This window comes from Cherax quadricarinatus, chromosome 84 (assembly GCF_038502225.1).
Source record: "Cherax quadricarinatus isolate ZL_2023a chromosome 84, ASM3850222v1, whole genome shotgun sequence".
Taxonomy (NCBI): Eukaryota; Metazoa; Arthropoda; class Malacostraca; order Decapoda; family Parastacidae; genus Cherax; species Cherax quadricarinatus.
This window is the reverse complement of record NC_091375.1, coordinates 18,163,259-18,179,135: the sequence shown is the minus strand read 5'-3', so window position 1 is coordinate 18,179,135 and position 15,877 is coordinate 18,163,259. Positions and strand designations below refer to the sequence as shown.

The 15,877-nt window shown below is 43.7% G+C and overlaps 1 long non-coding RNA gene across 1 annotated transcript in view; it reads left to right on the top strand.

Annotated features, from left to right (window-relative positions):
* The window catches only part of LOC138855193 (uncharacterized), a 208,822-nt gene that overhangs the window by 147,042 nt on the left and 45,903 nt on the right, over window positions 1-15,877 (top strand). The window lies entirely within an intron of this gene.

Here is a 15,877-nt window from a genome sequence, read left to right as displayed (position 1 = left end):
GGTGTTTTACTGTTGATGGCTTTTTAATTTTAGTAGTTGTTTTTGATAATAAAAATGTCTATTTTCTAACCTAAAATGCTTGTGAAATTAAACAACATTATCATGTTATATTTAAGAAGTAATTTACTTTAAGAAATCTAAAATAGAACATAAGAACAATGTTCATCCATTCCTAAGTTCTTTTATTCAATTTTAGATGAAATTTTGTTTTAATAAGTACAGAAAATTTACTGATGATTGATTTTAAAAAGCTAGTTGGCAATAATGTAATATCATGATGGGAATATTAATTTTCATGATTTTCACAGCTCTACATGAAAACTTTTGAAAATTCTGAAAAAATGGACATGATGGGAGGTGCTAGCGAAATAGTTTTTTTTTTACTTTTGATCCAGTTTCAATGAAATTTTTACAGTGTTTTAAGCAGTATTTGAATCCTATACACTGTGTTTGTAGTGACTTTTTGCCTTAAAAGATAGAAAAAATAAATAGTGCCCTATTCTATAGGGCATAAAACTCTCCCTTATCTACAAATTTGGTAAGATGTACAATGATCTAGTTGACATCAGATGAAAGATAAGGGATAGATAATCTTGGTAGTAACTCCGTTTGAGCGAAAATGTTAATAGATTGCATAATAAAAAATGTCTAAGTTTATTATTTAAGGATTTTTTTGTGAGGAAAAAATCAATAAAAACAACAGAGTTAAAAAATATCACAAATCCCCTCTGCATGTTAGTAGAACCATCATTACTCAATAACATGTGCAAAAATCATGACACTCCTATAAATACTTTTTGCCAGAAATGACAAATAATGTTAATAACTTATTCCTGAGTTATACATATATTATGTTTTCTGTAAAACTCTATGGTGATGGCGCGCCACATTTCAGTATGTCGCACACCTCAACACATGTTGACAGCCAACACGTGGCTGTTGTAACTCCCTGAAGTTGAATGGAGTCCTCAGAGAAGTTGTAATGTAGTGTATTTAGAATGAAACAATAAAACTCGTAATTTCGGGAGGAAAAAAACACGAATTGCCATCATGTCTTTTTGATAGCAAGATCAAAAATAAAAAATTACATTTTTTGGAAAAAAACATACTTATAACAGAAGCTAATTACATGAATATGTTGCCAGAATTGTGCACTATTTTTCGGTAGGAAAACATTTTTTCCATAATTTTTCAAATTTCCTTTTTTTTAACACTCAGAAATGACTCGCCCATTCCTGAAGTTTAGAACTGATTACAAAGCCATAGGGAACATGGACGTGCCTCGCATGGGCCAGTAGGCCTGAGGCAGTGCTCCTTTGTTTATGTTCTATATGAGCCAACACGAGGCTTACTTATATAATCAGTTATAAGTACTATTTTAGTATTTTTGAAGGTGGCCTTTACAAGTGGTTTGAAAAATAACGGAGTTACCCACTCGTAGCTCTTCTTATACTGCTGTACGTTTATGTAATTGATATTTATATGAATAATTTGGGGCATTACAAGCTTTATTACAATCTTGATCAATATTTTATGATCTTTGGTCAATATTATATGATCAATATCATATGATGAGTACTGGTGCTAGTGTGTCAGGAGAGTGCTGGTGCTAGTGTGTCAGGAGAGTGCTGGTGCTAGTGTGTCAGGAGAGTGCTGGTGCTAGTATGTCAGGAGAGTGCTGGTGCTAGTGTGTCAGGAGAGTGCTGGTGCTAGTGTGTCAGGAGAGTGCTGGTGCTAGTGTGTCAGGAGAGTGCTGGTGCTACTGTGTCAGGAGAGTGCTGGTGCTACTGTGTCAGGAGAGTGCTGGTGCTAGTGTGTCAGGAGAGTGCTGGTGCTACTGTGTCAGGAGAGTGCTGGTGCTAGTATGTCAGGAGAGTGCTGGTGCTAGTATGTCAGGAGAGTGCTGGTGCTAGTGTGTCAGGAGAGTGCTGGTGCTAGTGTGTCAGGAGAGTGCTGGTGCTAGTGTGTCAGGAGAGTGCTGGTGCTATTGTGTCAGGAGGGTGCTGGTGCTAGTGTGTCAGGAGAGTGCTGGTGCTAGTATGCCAGGAGAGTGCTGGTGCTAGTATGTCAGGAGAATGCTGGTGCTAGTGTGTCAGGAGAGTGCTGGTGCTAGTATGTCAGGAGAGTGCTGGTGCTAGTATGTCAGGAGAGTGCTGGTGCTAGTGTGTCAGAAGAGTGCTGGTGCTAGTGTGTCAGGAGAGTGCTGGTGCTAGTATGTCATGAGAGTGCTGGTGCTAGTGTGTCAGGAGAGTGCTGGTGCTAGTATGTCAGGAGAGTGCTGGTGCTAGTATGCCAGGAGAGTGCTGGTGCTAGTATGTCAGGAGAATGCTGGTGCTAGTGTGTCAGGAGAGTGCTGGTGCTAGTATGTCAGGAGAGTGCTGGTGCTAGTATGTCAGGAGAGTGCTGGTGCTAGTGTGCCAGGAGAGTGCTGGTGCTAGTGTGCCAGGAGAGTGCTGGTGCTAGTATGTCAGGAGAGTGCTGGTGCTAGTGTGCCAGGAGAGTGCTGGTGCTAGTGTGTCAGGAGAGTGCTGGTGCTAGTATGTCAGGAGAGTGCTGGTGCTAGTGTGCCAGGAGAGTGCTGGTGCTAGTGTGCCAGGAGAGTGCTGGTGCTAGTGTGCCAGGAGAGTGCTGGTGCTAGTGTGCCAGGAGAGTGCTGGTGCTAGTATGTCAGGAGAGTGCTGGTGCTAGTGTGTGAGGAGAGTGCTGGTGCTAGTATGTCAGGAGAGTGCTGGTGCTAGTATGTCAGGAGTGTGCTAGTGCTAGTGTGTCAGGAGAGTGCTGGTGCTAGTATGTCAGGAGAGTGCTGGTGCTAGTATGTCAGGAGAGTGCTGGTGCTAGTGTGCCAGGAGAGTGCTGGTGCTAGTGTGTCAGGAGAGTGCTGGTGCTAGTGTGTCAGGAGAGTGCTGGTGCTAGTGTGTCAGGAGAGTGCTGGTGCTAGTGTGTCAGGAGAGTGCTGGTGCTAGTATGTCAGGAGAGTGCTGGTGCTAGTGTGCCAGGAGAGTGCTGGTGCTAGTATGTCAGGAGAGTGCTGGTGCTAGTGTGCCAGGAGAGTGCTGGTTCTAGTATGTCAGGAGAGTGCTGGTGCTAGTGTGCCAGGAGAGTGCTGGTGCTAGTATGTCAGGAGAGTGCTGGTGCTAGTGTGCCAGGAGAGTGCTGGTTCTAGTATGTCAGGAGAGTGCTGGTGCTAGTGTGTCAGGAGAGTGCTGGTGCTAGTGTGTCAGGAGAGTGCTGGTGCTAGTGTGCCAGGAGAGTGCTGGTGCTAGTGTGCCAGGAGAGTGCTGGTGCTAGTGTGTCAGGAGAGTGCTGGTGCTAGTGTGTCAATATTATGTGATCTTTGATCAATATTGTTTGATCTTAGATCAATATTTTGTGACCTTGAATAATATTTCATGACTTTGATTAATATTTTTTGACCTTGGATCAATATTTTATGACCTATGATCAATATATAATTGATCACTATTTAATAAAGTTTGATCAATATCTCTCACTCGTGTTAAACAGGGATATCATATATAAAGTTTTTCTCACTCTCCATTAGCGTACACCGATTATTTTTTTCTAAAATGAATTTGGTCGCAGTGAAACCTAGAGTTGGCTGCAAAATCGTGTACTAACTAGAAGAGTGAATATTTAGTTATGCTCAGCTGAGAAATAGGTTTAGTACATAGTTATGATTATAATATTAATGATAATCAGCTAAGAATTGTAAGTTATAATGAATTATTTTATTGAATTATACTTCAAGTATCTTGTAGTGAATGTTTATTCTGCAGTCAATATTGTGAAAATGTTTATTCTGCAGTCAATATTGTGAAAATGTTTATTCTGCAGTCAATATTGTGAAAATGTAAATACTGTGATTGGTTTATTACCATGTGATGGTTATAAACCAGTGTTGATATCTTGTGTTATGGTGCTTCAGTACCTGTGTAATGGTGCTTCAGTACCTGTGTAATGGTGCTTCAGTACCTGTGTGATGGTGCTTCAGTACCTGTGTGATGGTGCTTCAGTACCTGTGTAATGGTGCTTCAGTACCTGTGTAATGGTGCTTCAGTACCTGTGTAATGGTGCTTCAGTACCTGTGTAATGGTGCTTCAGTACCTGTGTTATGGTGCTTCAGTACCTGTGTAATGGTGCTTCAGTACCTGTGTTATGGTGCTTCAGTACCTGTGTAATGGTGCTTCAGTACCTGTGTAATGGTGCTTCAGTACCTGTGTAATGGTGCTTCAGTACCTGTGTAATGGTGCTTCAGTACCTGTGTAATGGTGCTTCAGTACCTGTGTAATGGTGCTTCAGTACCTGTGTGATGGTGTTTTGTTTTCCGTGTGGCTATGTTTTAATTCCCGTGTGGTGGTGATTTAATCAGTGCTGGTAATGTTCTGGTTAGTTTTTCTTCTTTGTGTTGTAATGCTTCTGTTGTAGTTCTTTATTGATAAAGACGTATTGCTTTATTGTTGTGTTTTAGCGACAGTGTTGTGTGGTTTAGTGCTTGCTTAGTAGTGGCTTTGCTTTACTCATAGTGAAGGGTTATTTTAGTGTTTTATTTGCGCGGTGGTGTTTTTGTACTTATGGAGGTATTTTAGTGTGTGGGTGAGATGTTTCAATGTTTATGGGATGGTGCTCATGTTTTAGAGTCTGGTGGTGTTTTACTGTTTATTTTATGGTGTTTTAATATTTGCGTTACTGTGTTTAGTGTTTATACGGTGCATTAATGATTGTAGGGTGATGTTTTAGTGCTTGCGTGAAGCTTGCTTAGTGCTTGTGTTTCGGTGTTTAACTCCTTGTGTAGCAATTGTAGTTCCTATGTAGCAGTGTTAAGTGCTTGTGAGATCGGTGTTTTTCTGCATGTGAAGTGTTCAAGAACCTATGTGGCTGTTTTAAATTTTATGAGGTGGTGTTAAGGGCTTGAGTGTGTCCTGACGCATCAGCTGAAGCTGGTGTGTCAGGAGAGTGCTGGAGTTGGTGTGTCAGGAGAGTGCTGGAGTTGGTGTGTCAGGAGAGTGCTGGAGCTGGTGTGTCAGGAGAGTGCTGGAGCTGGTGTGTCAGGAGAGTGCTGGAGCTGGTGTGTCAGGAGAGTGCTGGAGTTGGTGTGTCAGGAGAGTGCTGGAGCTGGTGTGTCAGGAGAGTGCTGGAGCTGGTGTGTCAGGAGAGTGCTGGAGCTGGTGTATCAGGAGAGTGCTGAAGCTGGTGTGTCAGGAGAGTGCTGGAGCTGGTGTGTCAGAAGAGTGCTGGAGCTGGTGTGTCAGGAGAGTGCTGGAGCTGGTGTATCAGGAGAGTGCTGGAGCTAGCGTGTCAGGAGAGTGCTGGAGCTAGCGTGTCAGGAGAGTGTTGGAGCTGGCGTGTCAGGAGAGTGCTGGAGCTGGTGTGTCAGGAGAGTGCTGGAGCTGGTGTGTCAGGAGAGTGCTGGAGCTGGTGTGTCAGGAGAGTGCTGGAGCTGGTGTGTCAGGAGAGTGCTGGAGCTGGTGTGTCAGGAGAGTGCTGGAGCTGGTGTGTCAGGAGAGTGCTGAATCTGGTGTGTCAGGAGAGTGCTGGAGCTGGTGTATCAGGAGAGTGCTGAAGCTGGTGTGTCAGGAGAGTGCTGGAGATGGTGTGCCAGGAGTGTGCTGGAACTGGTGTGTCAGGAGAGTGCTGGAGTTGGTGTGTCAGGAGAGTGTTGGTGCTAGTGTGTCAGGAGAGTGCTGGAACTGATGTGTCAGGAAAGTGCTGATGCTAGTGTCATGAGAGTGCTGGGGTTAGTGTCAGGAGAGTGCTTGAGGTAGTATGTCAGGGGAATGCTGGTGCTAGTGTGTAAAGAGAGTTCTGGTGCTAGTGTGTCAGGAGAGTGCTTGAGCTGGTGTGTCAGGAGAGTACTGGAGCTGGTGTGTCAGGAGAGTGCTGGAGCTGGTGTGTCAGGAGAATGCTGGTGCTAGTGTGGCAGGAGAGTGCTGGAGTTAGTATGTCAGGACAGTGCTGGGGCTAGTTTGTCAGGAGAGTGCTGGAGCTGGTGTGTCAGAAGAATGCTGGAGCTGGTGTGTCAGGAGAGTGCTGGAGCTAGTATGGTAGGAGAGTACTATTGCTAGTGTGTCAGGAGAGTGCCGGTGCAAGTGTCAGGAGAGTGCTGGTGCAAGTGTCAGGAGATTGCTGGTGCAAGTGTCAGGAGAGTGCTGGAGCTAGTGTCAGGAGAGTTCTGGAAGTGGTGTCAGGAGAGTGCTGGAACTAGTGCATCAGGGAGGTTAAACGTGCATGTCACCTGTGCTGGACACCACGGTGTCGGCTGCGTTGGACACTGTGTCAGCTGTGCTGGACATGGTATCAGTTGTGTTGAACACGGTGTCAGCTGTACTGGACACGGTGCTAGTGAAGCACCACTGAGGGGTTGAACTCTCTCACTGCCTCTTGACTCACCCAAACAGCCGGTACTCTGCTCTTTTATGGTGTCCGTCAGGCCCCTGGCTGCTGATCCAGGCAGAACTGACAGCCCCTTTAAGCTGCCGCAGCCACCACCACCACCACCTCCTCCTCCTCCTCCTCCTCCTATTCCCCTCCATCTCTCCTCATTTTTTGAGACTTCTGCACCACAATCTTTCTTTCCTTATCCTCTTCCTTTTCCCACATATTTCTCTTCTTTTCTTTCTTTTCCCTTCTTTCTCTTATTTCTCCTGTATTTGCTGCTACACTTCCTTCCATTCGCCGCCTCTTCCTCCTGTACACCTTCATTTCCACATCCTCATCCTCTTCCTCCTCCTCTTCCTCTCTTCTCCTCCTATTCCTCTTGCTCCTCTTCCTCCTCTTACATAACCACCACCACTTTTTTCTCCTATGAACCTTTCATCACTTGTCTTTCATTTTCCTTCTAATCGTCTTTCTCTTTCCCTTTCTCTTCTTCCTCAGCTCCCTCCTTGTCTTATTCCTTCTCGTTTTCTCCCTCCTCGTCTTCTCCCTCCTCGTCTTCTCCCTCCTCCTCTTCTCTCCTTTTTCTTCTCCCTCCTCTTTTTCTCCCCCTCTTCTTCTCCCTCCTACTCTTCTTCCACCACCACCACATTTCTCGCCTTTAACCTTCCTTCACTTCCTCTTCCTCCTGCCTTCTTTCCTCTCCACTTCCTCTTGATTGCTCTTCTCCCTGCCCCTCACCAACAACCCTTTTACTTCCTCTCAATTATCCCTTTCCCCTCTATTTCCCCTCTATTCTTTCTCGTTCCGTCTCCCGCCTCCTCTTCCTCTGTGTTCACACACACACTTGTGGTTCATATTCTCTAGTTTCTACCCAGAGGTTCAACTTTCTCTCCCATGATCGTCGTTTAAAAATTCATAATTTCTGTTTTTAAAACCTTCTCAGGTTCTAAACAGAGTTAGAAGCTATGGCTAGAACTGTTACAAGTAGTATGGGGTGGGGGGTTAATGTGAGTGTCTAATGGGAAGGGACGCTACGATATCAATTTTTTAGACTGTATTCCATGTTTCCTGGTCAAGGACTGGGCCGCGGGGGCGCTGACCAGTCGCAACGACCTCCAGGTAGGTAGATATACTGTATTTTGTATATCAACTTTCGTGAAATAACTGTTAAGCATGAAATGACTAATATTTCCTACTAGTGATGTAACAGTGTTCAGTGGGATGAGACTAAGACCTAGTGTGACCTGTTATCCTGTTTTTATTCTATCGTTCACAGGATTGGCACAATAAATTAGCTAATTAGGCATCACAACTAATTTCCTCCCCAGACACTTAGAGGCCTGTTTTAGGTATCTACGTTAGGCTTTATTCGTAAGTTCATTGTTAGCTTAGCACCTAGCCTGAGACTGTAGTTTAGATACATAAGTTAGGCTCAGAATATAGGCATAAATAGCAGAATGGGCACCTCTTGTTTCACCAGTTTTGGCCTCAAGTTCGCACCATGGGTTCCAGAGTACGCCAAGGAGGGGATCTGAATCTTGAGCACCCAGACCATCAAGAGTTAGGTTTTGGGTAGTAGGACATGCACAGTATAGTGTAACACAAGTGCGCAATAATCCCGCCACTTAATTGCAAAACCTTAAACTCTATAGGTTATACACAGTAGCTCAGTCACTGAGATGCAATATCACTCCAGACTATGGAGCAGAACACTTCTCCAGGCTGAGGGACTGACCACCTCAATACTACGTCCTCGAGGGTGATCGCCTGATTACATCGTGTTTACATCTCTAATTTTCACACCGTAAGACACAGCGAGGTCCCTTGGCCCACTGTCTGCAGTACAGGTAAGCTTTTCAACACTGAAGGAACCCAGGCAAGTCACTATTCATCTCTGCAGTGCTAGAAAACTGTGTAACTGTCTTAAACACTCAGGTGTTTGATGATTTACATAGAGGACGGAGCTGTGTTCCTGATCAACGAAGGGCATCAATCAGTCACGTATAAATCAGTCTATAATAACCAGTAAGTGTTCCTCAACATGACTATGTGCACCTGTGTATATTTCTACACAGCCTGGCTGGAGCAGTTGGTCCGCTCTTGTATCCTATGCGTGGGGCTGGTTGGCTTTTAGCGCGGATTTTGACTGACGTGGTATTCAGTGTCAAATCATACCATGAGTGGGGTTAGAACCAGCGATCAGAGAGTCTCAAAACTCCAGATCGTCGCGGGGTCTAACCCCACCCGTTGTATGGTTTGTTTATAATGTTGCCATTAAGATTTCGTGAGTCATATTCAGTGTCAGCCAGGTGAAAACCTTTTCCCGACAGTTGTAGCCCTTCATAACACAGAGATTATATCTATAGAGACCTAAGATAAAGCCAGTGAAAAGTAATCTCTAGTATAGTCACTAGCATTGTACTTCAACAATCGTTAATCGTTCACGATACCATTGAAAAACTTTTTGTGCAGTGAAAGTAGTGTATTTTATACACTGGGGTTGCCAGCAGTGGTTAGAACTAGTGAGAAATTTAGGTGCAAGCCGTCTTAGTGTATGGTCCTAAAAGGCCGCCACTGGAAATGAGAGAAGCATTAGCAACATACTCTAAGGAGTCGGTTTAAGTGTTAATTGTGTACGTTAGTGCCATCTGGCACACGAAATTGTAACGCAAGTGCAAACAAGACACAGCCTGGGAGTTTCAGGAGTCTCTTATCAGAGGTTCAAGCCCCACCCTGAAAGTGTTGCTGCGTCTCACCAAGCGGTCATCTGAAAACTGGGTCCCAAGATGTTTGTAAACAAACCCATGGGTTCGCTGAGGAATGGGTCAGCACTCGCCTCAGCTCCGTCCGCTGAATTCAATTGTTGGTTATGGCAAACCTAAGCTGTCAGAGGCTTGTGAATTGTTAGAGACGTATGTAATGTTAATTGTTTGTACGTGTGTAATACTGGAGTACAAGTCGTGTGTAAAGCTGTCAGCTGTCTGTCTGTTACAGTGCTTAGTATTCCATCTGTCTCAGCTTCACCATCACTTTGTTGTTCAGTCTCCATTATATAGTAGTAAGTCAGTGTATAATGTACATTTTATTTCAGGATTAATGCCTGTGAATTGTTGATCAATGAAAATTCTGTAGATTACATCAAATTAGACTCCACTATTGTGCTGCTGCAAACCAGGTAACGGGTTTACACAGTCTCTTATCAACACTTGAAACAACAATTGCTTAAACTCGAGGATAATGCCGTACTTAAGAAACCTCAGGGTCGATTTGGTGAACGATAACACCTTGTACTCAAAGCTTGTTGCAATTATTAGACGGATCTGGCATGGATGTTAATCTCGGATAGGTAAATTCTGTAATTAATACTTCCCAGGGGCTATCAGGCAAAACTCCCTCAAGATCCCAGGATCGTAACGTTATCTAATAAATATTGTCCTAGTGTTTGCTCACGTATCATTTAAACCAATTTATGGGTATCTGATACCAAGGTTTATACAACTCCATCACCTGGGTTGTTGGTGAGTCTGCCCCGACTCTTCCTACCAACATGTAATGGAAGGAATTTTGGAGTTTCATTATAGTCATCAATATCTCATTAACAGTGGGACAGATATAGACGACTTTAAGTCCACTTATCTGATAGCCCAGCTCAAGGGTAAGGCTTATGACTATATCAAGGGACTTGGCATTACTGGTGCAATTACATTCATGCTGTAGATGTTCTAGAGGCTAATTATTATGATAAGGTTAAGATTACTGCCTACGATATTACAGGATAGCTGACCTGGCCTCACCTTCCCATTGCTGGAAAGATTTATAAGCGTTCAGAATCACTCAGAACAACAGCACTTTCTTATTAAAACATTTCTGGCAGAGGAAACTGTTAGCTAAGACAAGTGAACTCCTGATTTTGAAAATTGACAATTGTTGTTTCACCTGTGAGGAAATTAGCCAACGTCTGCAACAGGTTGTCTTGAATGCCAGCTAACAGTTATGAAGACAACCCCCCTTCTCCCCCCTGCTAACAAACTACAACAGAAAGCGCCCCCTAAGATACCTCACCCTCTCCTTTCCTGTCAATAAAATGTCTTCTGAAAATTGAACTCTCGTGGGGGCTCATCAGGCTTTTGACAAGGGTAACAAAACTTAAGAAATCGAAAACGCCCCAATCACGAGTACCCAAATACTTCTTGTGTGATGGAGCACACTGGACTAAATTACGACACTAGCTGCTTACAGACAACGAGCACAGCAATTGAAGCTGTCTCAAATGTCTTGGGAATCATGTTGAAGTTGGGTGTAATCGAAATATCAAGTGATCATAACACCGTTTTTTGTGCCACTAGTCCACAAACTTCTATAGGAAACGGGAGTACATAGGCCACAGCTCTTGTCTCAAGAAATCGTAATGACACGATTGCAAACAAACCAAGGTACGGGCGGGGATTGAACCCGAGGTGAGTGAGTCGTAAAACTCCAGATAGACTCGTTTGCCACAGGACTAATGCGTCGGCCTGGAGTTTCGCGACTCGCCTCGTGTTCAATCACCGCCCGTACTGTGGTTTACAGCTCTTGTCACTGCAGCAAACGAACCCGCTCAGAACTCTGCGCTGTCAATGAGCGCAGAGCCACAGAAAGCGAAGTGCACCCAGGCGAGCAGGGTGTTTCAGCAGTGTTATTAACGCTATGTACCCCCAGTCTCACACTGCATTGTCAGTAATGCTTCACAGGTTATTAAATAGGCAACACAAAGCGATAGTACCAACGCGCCGAGAGATCCTTTATATGTAGAAGCACGCTAACTCAATTAAGCAGGAAACACCTCTGCAATGTGTAATTTGATACTGCTGGGATCATCCAGAGTCCTGGCAAGCAGTCATACAAGCTAAGGAGGTTCACTCTATGCCTTGGAGACCAGCACATTACGATTCAAGCTGCAGTGGTGGATCAACTGCAAATGAAAGGGATGCAATTGCTCCCTCGAGGAAGGACAATATGGAACTAGTTGGTCTTAACGTTGTGAGCGTCGGCCCTAGCGATCTGATCATTAGTAGCGACTTTTTCAGCAGGTTTGTACAGGGAATAGTAACGATATGTGATGTTTCTCTACTGACCACGGCAAGCGGTCACATGATCTTTGGGTTACTTCCTGTGAGTTGGGGAAGTAGTTGGGACAAGTCTGATGTAGTAGAGAATGTTGTGGTGACCCGAATCGCCGCTAACATCCCTTTATAGACTTTTCATCGTTGGAGGAGCTGGAGCTAGTAGCTAAACCGCGGAACATGGCTCATATAAGCATAGATGTCAGTAAGCACAGTCTTGAGGAGACACTGTCCATTACCAGAATAGTCAGTACTGGGTTATGTTACTAAGGAAGCTTAAGAAACCATACCTAATCACTGATTAAGGCATTTCTTTCGGCCAGGTAAAAGCTCAGATTCTAAAGTCGTGGAAGAGATTATAAATGCTAACTGCGCACGAGATCGTCATACTGGAGCAGCTGGATATCTACTTCACGAGGTGATCGGTTACAAGCCACCGGCAGGTCATTACCTCCTGCACCATGGGGTTAATTTAGATTCTGACTTCATCCCCTTACGTGTCGTGAATAATGGAAGTTCACATGCATCACATGACGTGGCTAGCTTTAATGATTAACTGATGACGGGAACTTTCGAAGCAGAGAAGCTGGGTGACATATTAAGTTTCGCACGAACCCTTATGGCTACACAACTGTCATCTTGACAGCTGTCATATCGAGAGTAAGCTTGCAAGAGGTTGACAGGGCTTAAACTCTCTTCCTGTGGCTAGAGAATCTCAACAGTAAAATCCAGTGAGGCATCTTGGTCAACCACACACCGTTCAGTTAAGTTCCTTTACCCTGAAGAAACCCAGGTGAGTTAGCAATCATATCAGCAGTGTTGATAAATTGTGAAATTGTCGTAAACAGTCAGATATTTCATTATTTACGCGGAGGAGGGAGTGGTGAGCCTCATCTACGAGAGGCATCAACTAGTGTAGCATATGTCTACATTTACTGGTAACAATTACACAGTAATATTAAGTGTGCACTTTTGTGTATTTCTAGCGTCTAGCGTGGATATTGACTGAGGTGATTGTTAATTAGTGCCAGCCAGGTAGAGACCTGTCCCAGCAAGGTCCTCTGGGACCTCAACAGAACAGATAAATCTTCCATCAGACCTTTTAATTCTTCATTGATCATCAAAGCCCTCCCCAGGAAGTCTAAATCCTCACCAGGAAGTCTAAATCCTCCCCAGGAAGTCTAAATCCTCCCCAGGAAGTCTAAATCCTCCCCAGGAAGTCTAAATCCTCCCCAGGAAGTCTAAATCCTCCCCAGGAAGCCTAAATCCTCCCCAGGCCCTCTAGCTCTTTTCTAGGTTCTTTAATACACAACCAGGACGTAGGAGAAAGAAAATCATGACCACGTTTTGGTTAGACTTGGACTATTAACTAGTCACAGACTAGCACACGAAGGCAAGGGAGCCAATTTATATACGAAAAGGGGGCAGGGACGAGAGAAAGAGAAGTGGAGAAAAGAAAGAAGGAATTGGAGATGTAGTCGTAGTAGTAGCAGCAGGTAGGGAAGCAGTATTAATGGCACAAGTCAGAGTGGAATGGAGTGAAAGGAGGTAAAAGCAGAAGTGGTAGTAGTAGTGGTAGTAGTAATGGTAGTAGTAGTAGTGGTAGCAGTAGTGGTAGTAGTAGTTGTAGCAGTAGTGGTAGTAGTAGTGGTAGCAGTATTGGTAGTAGTAGTAGTGGTAGTAGTGGTAGCAGTAGTGGTAGTAGTAGTGGTAGCAGTAGTGGTAGTAGTAGTGATAGTGGTAGTAGTAGTAGTGGTAGCAGTAGTGGCAGCAGTAGTGGTAGTAGTAGTGGTAGTAGTAGTGGTAGTAGTAGTGATAGTAGTAGTGGTAGTAGTAGTAGTGGTAGTAGTGGTAGCAGTATTGGTAATAGTAGTAGTAGCAGTATTGGTAATAGTGGTAGCAGTATTGGTAATAGTAGTGGTAGTAGTAGTGGTAGTAGTAGTAGTAGTAGTAGTAGTAGTAGTGTGCGAGTTATTTGTGTATTGTTCCAGTCACGGTATTGTGCCTTTTTATTCTTTACGTCATTTATATTCTCCTCAGGACCTCTTAATACTCCCTGGGACCACTACAATCTTTTCAAAACCTATAAATCCTCCCCAGGATTTATATATCCTCACCAGATCCTCTGGATCTTTCCTATATCTTCTAGATCCTTTCTAGGACCTCTAAATTTTTCCAAAGACCTATAAACTTTCCGAGGACCTTCAAACTCTTCCTAAGTCCTTCAATCCTCCGTGGCAACTCTGAATCCTCCCAATGTTTTCAGATCCTTCCTGGATCTATAAACCATTCTTGATTCTTCTGAAGCCTCCACAAGAGGTTGGGTTAGGTAAGGTTCGTCAGGAAATAGAGCTTGTGTTTCCCTACGCGGGTCTTAGTCACATGATCACCCGCCACTGAGAGAGACCTTCATCTGGCTTACCGATCTACCCCTTTATATATTATGATTATAATTTTTTTCAGAGAGGTTATCTACATGCTTCCCATGTTCGTTAAATCCCTTTCAATTCTCCTCGTGATCTCTGTCATTTTCTATTTATTAAAATTTTTAAATGTGCCAATAAATAGGAACACTTCCCAAGACAATTGGATTTTCCTTAGGCCTAAATTCTCACTAGGTCTTGAAAGACATCTTTGAAGCCACGAAATCTGCCCCAGGATGTGTAAATTGGTTCTCTAGATATTTTCCAAATTCTCTGGATCTCTCCCAGGATTTCTGAACACTTCTCCGGATCTCTTAATCCCCAGCATCCTTTCCAGGATCTCTAGATCCACTTCAGGATCCCTTGAGCCTCTATGGGATTTGTACATCCTCCCCTCGGTCTTCATATTCTCCCAGCATTTCTAGATTCTTTAGATATTCCCCAGGATTTTTAGATCCTAGCATATCTTGTTCCTCCCCAGCATCTCTTAATCTTCCCCAGCATCTCTTAATCTTCCCCAGCATCTCTTAATCCTCCACAGCATCTCTTAATCCCCCAGCATCTCTTAATCCTCCCCAGCATCTCTTAATCTTCCCCAGCATCTCTTAATCCCCCCCAGCATCTCTTAATCTTCCCCAGCATCTCTTAATCTTCCCCAGCATCTCTTAATCCTCCCCAGCATCTCTTAATCCCCCAGCATCTCTTAATCCTCCCCAGCATCTCTTAATCTTCCCCAGCATCTCTTAATCCTCCCCAGCATCTCTTAATCCTCCAGCATCTCTTAATCCTCCCCAGCATCTCTTAATCTTCCCCAGCATCTCTTAATCCTCCCCAGCATCTCTTAATCTTCCCCAGCATCTCTTAATCTTCCCCAGCATCTCTTAAACCTCCCCAGCATTTCTAGATCCTATCCAGGATCTTTCAATTCTTTCCGGAATCTTTAAATCGTCTTTTGGATATTTAGATCCTCTCCATATTCTCTAGATCCTCTCCAGGTTTTCTAGATCCTCCCCAAATTCCCTAGATCTTCCCCAGGTTCACTAGATCTTTCCCAGGTTCTCTAGTTTCTCCAAAAGTTCCTTGGATCTTCCCCAGGTTCTGTAGGCTTTCCCAGGTTTTCTAGATCCTCTCTCAAGGTTCTCTAGATCCTCTCTCAAGGTTCTCTAGATTCTCTCCAAGTCCACTAAATTCTCCTCCAGTCCTGCTCCAAATTTACTCAAGTTCCATAATTTCTTTAAGATATTCTTTCTGCTTAAGGAATGAAGTTTGAGGATTTGCCTAAAAAATCTTCCTCTAAATTTGCATATGCCCCAGATTTCACCAGATTTGCTGAGTTTTTACCGAGTTTTTACGATCGTGAAGCAAAATCAGTACGGTTCGCACTCCTAATCAAACCTCTGTTATTGAAGGTGAGCTCAGGGTAGTTGGTGTACTGTGTCATAAGGCTGTTGGACTGCATGATGGTAATTAATGTTAACTAATACCTGTACCGTACTTTGCTACCAATTTGAGATTAAGGAAAAATTTCAGTGTATATACACAGAGAGAGAGATTTATCAATGTATATACGCCTTCCGGCGTAAATAATCTGAGAAAGACACGTCTCTGTGTATGTACGCCTTCCGGTGTATCTTTAGACAGAGAGAGACAGACAGACATCTCTTAGTTTATATACACTGAGAGAGAGACATCTTTCGATATATAACACTGAATCTCAACTCTGGCAAAAATTTTATCAAACAACTGTCATATTTTTAATTCCTGTAAGTCTTTGTGGATCATTCACATACAGTTTACCACAAATTCCTTGGTTAGGTTAGGTTACGTTCGGTTAAGTTAGGTTAGGTTAGGTTGCTCTCTTTGCACACACAAAAAATAGTCAATTATAACATATAACAAAGGAAAAATTAGGAACATAAGCGATAAAATGCGTTAGAAATGACTAAATGACATTTTGACTGTTTAAATCACCTTCAT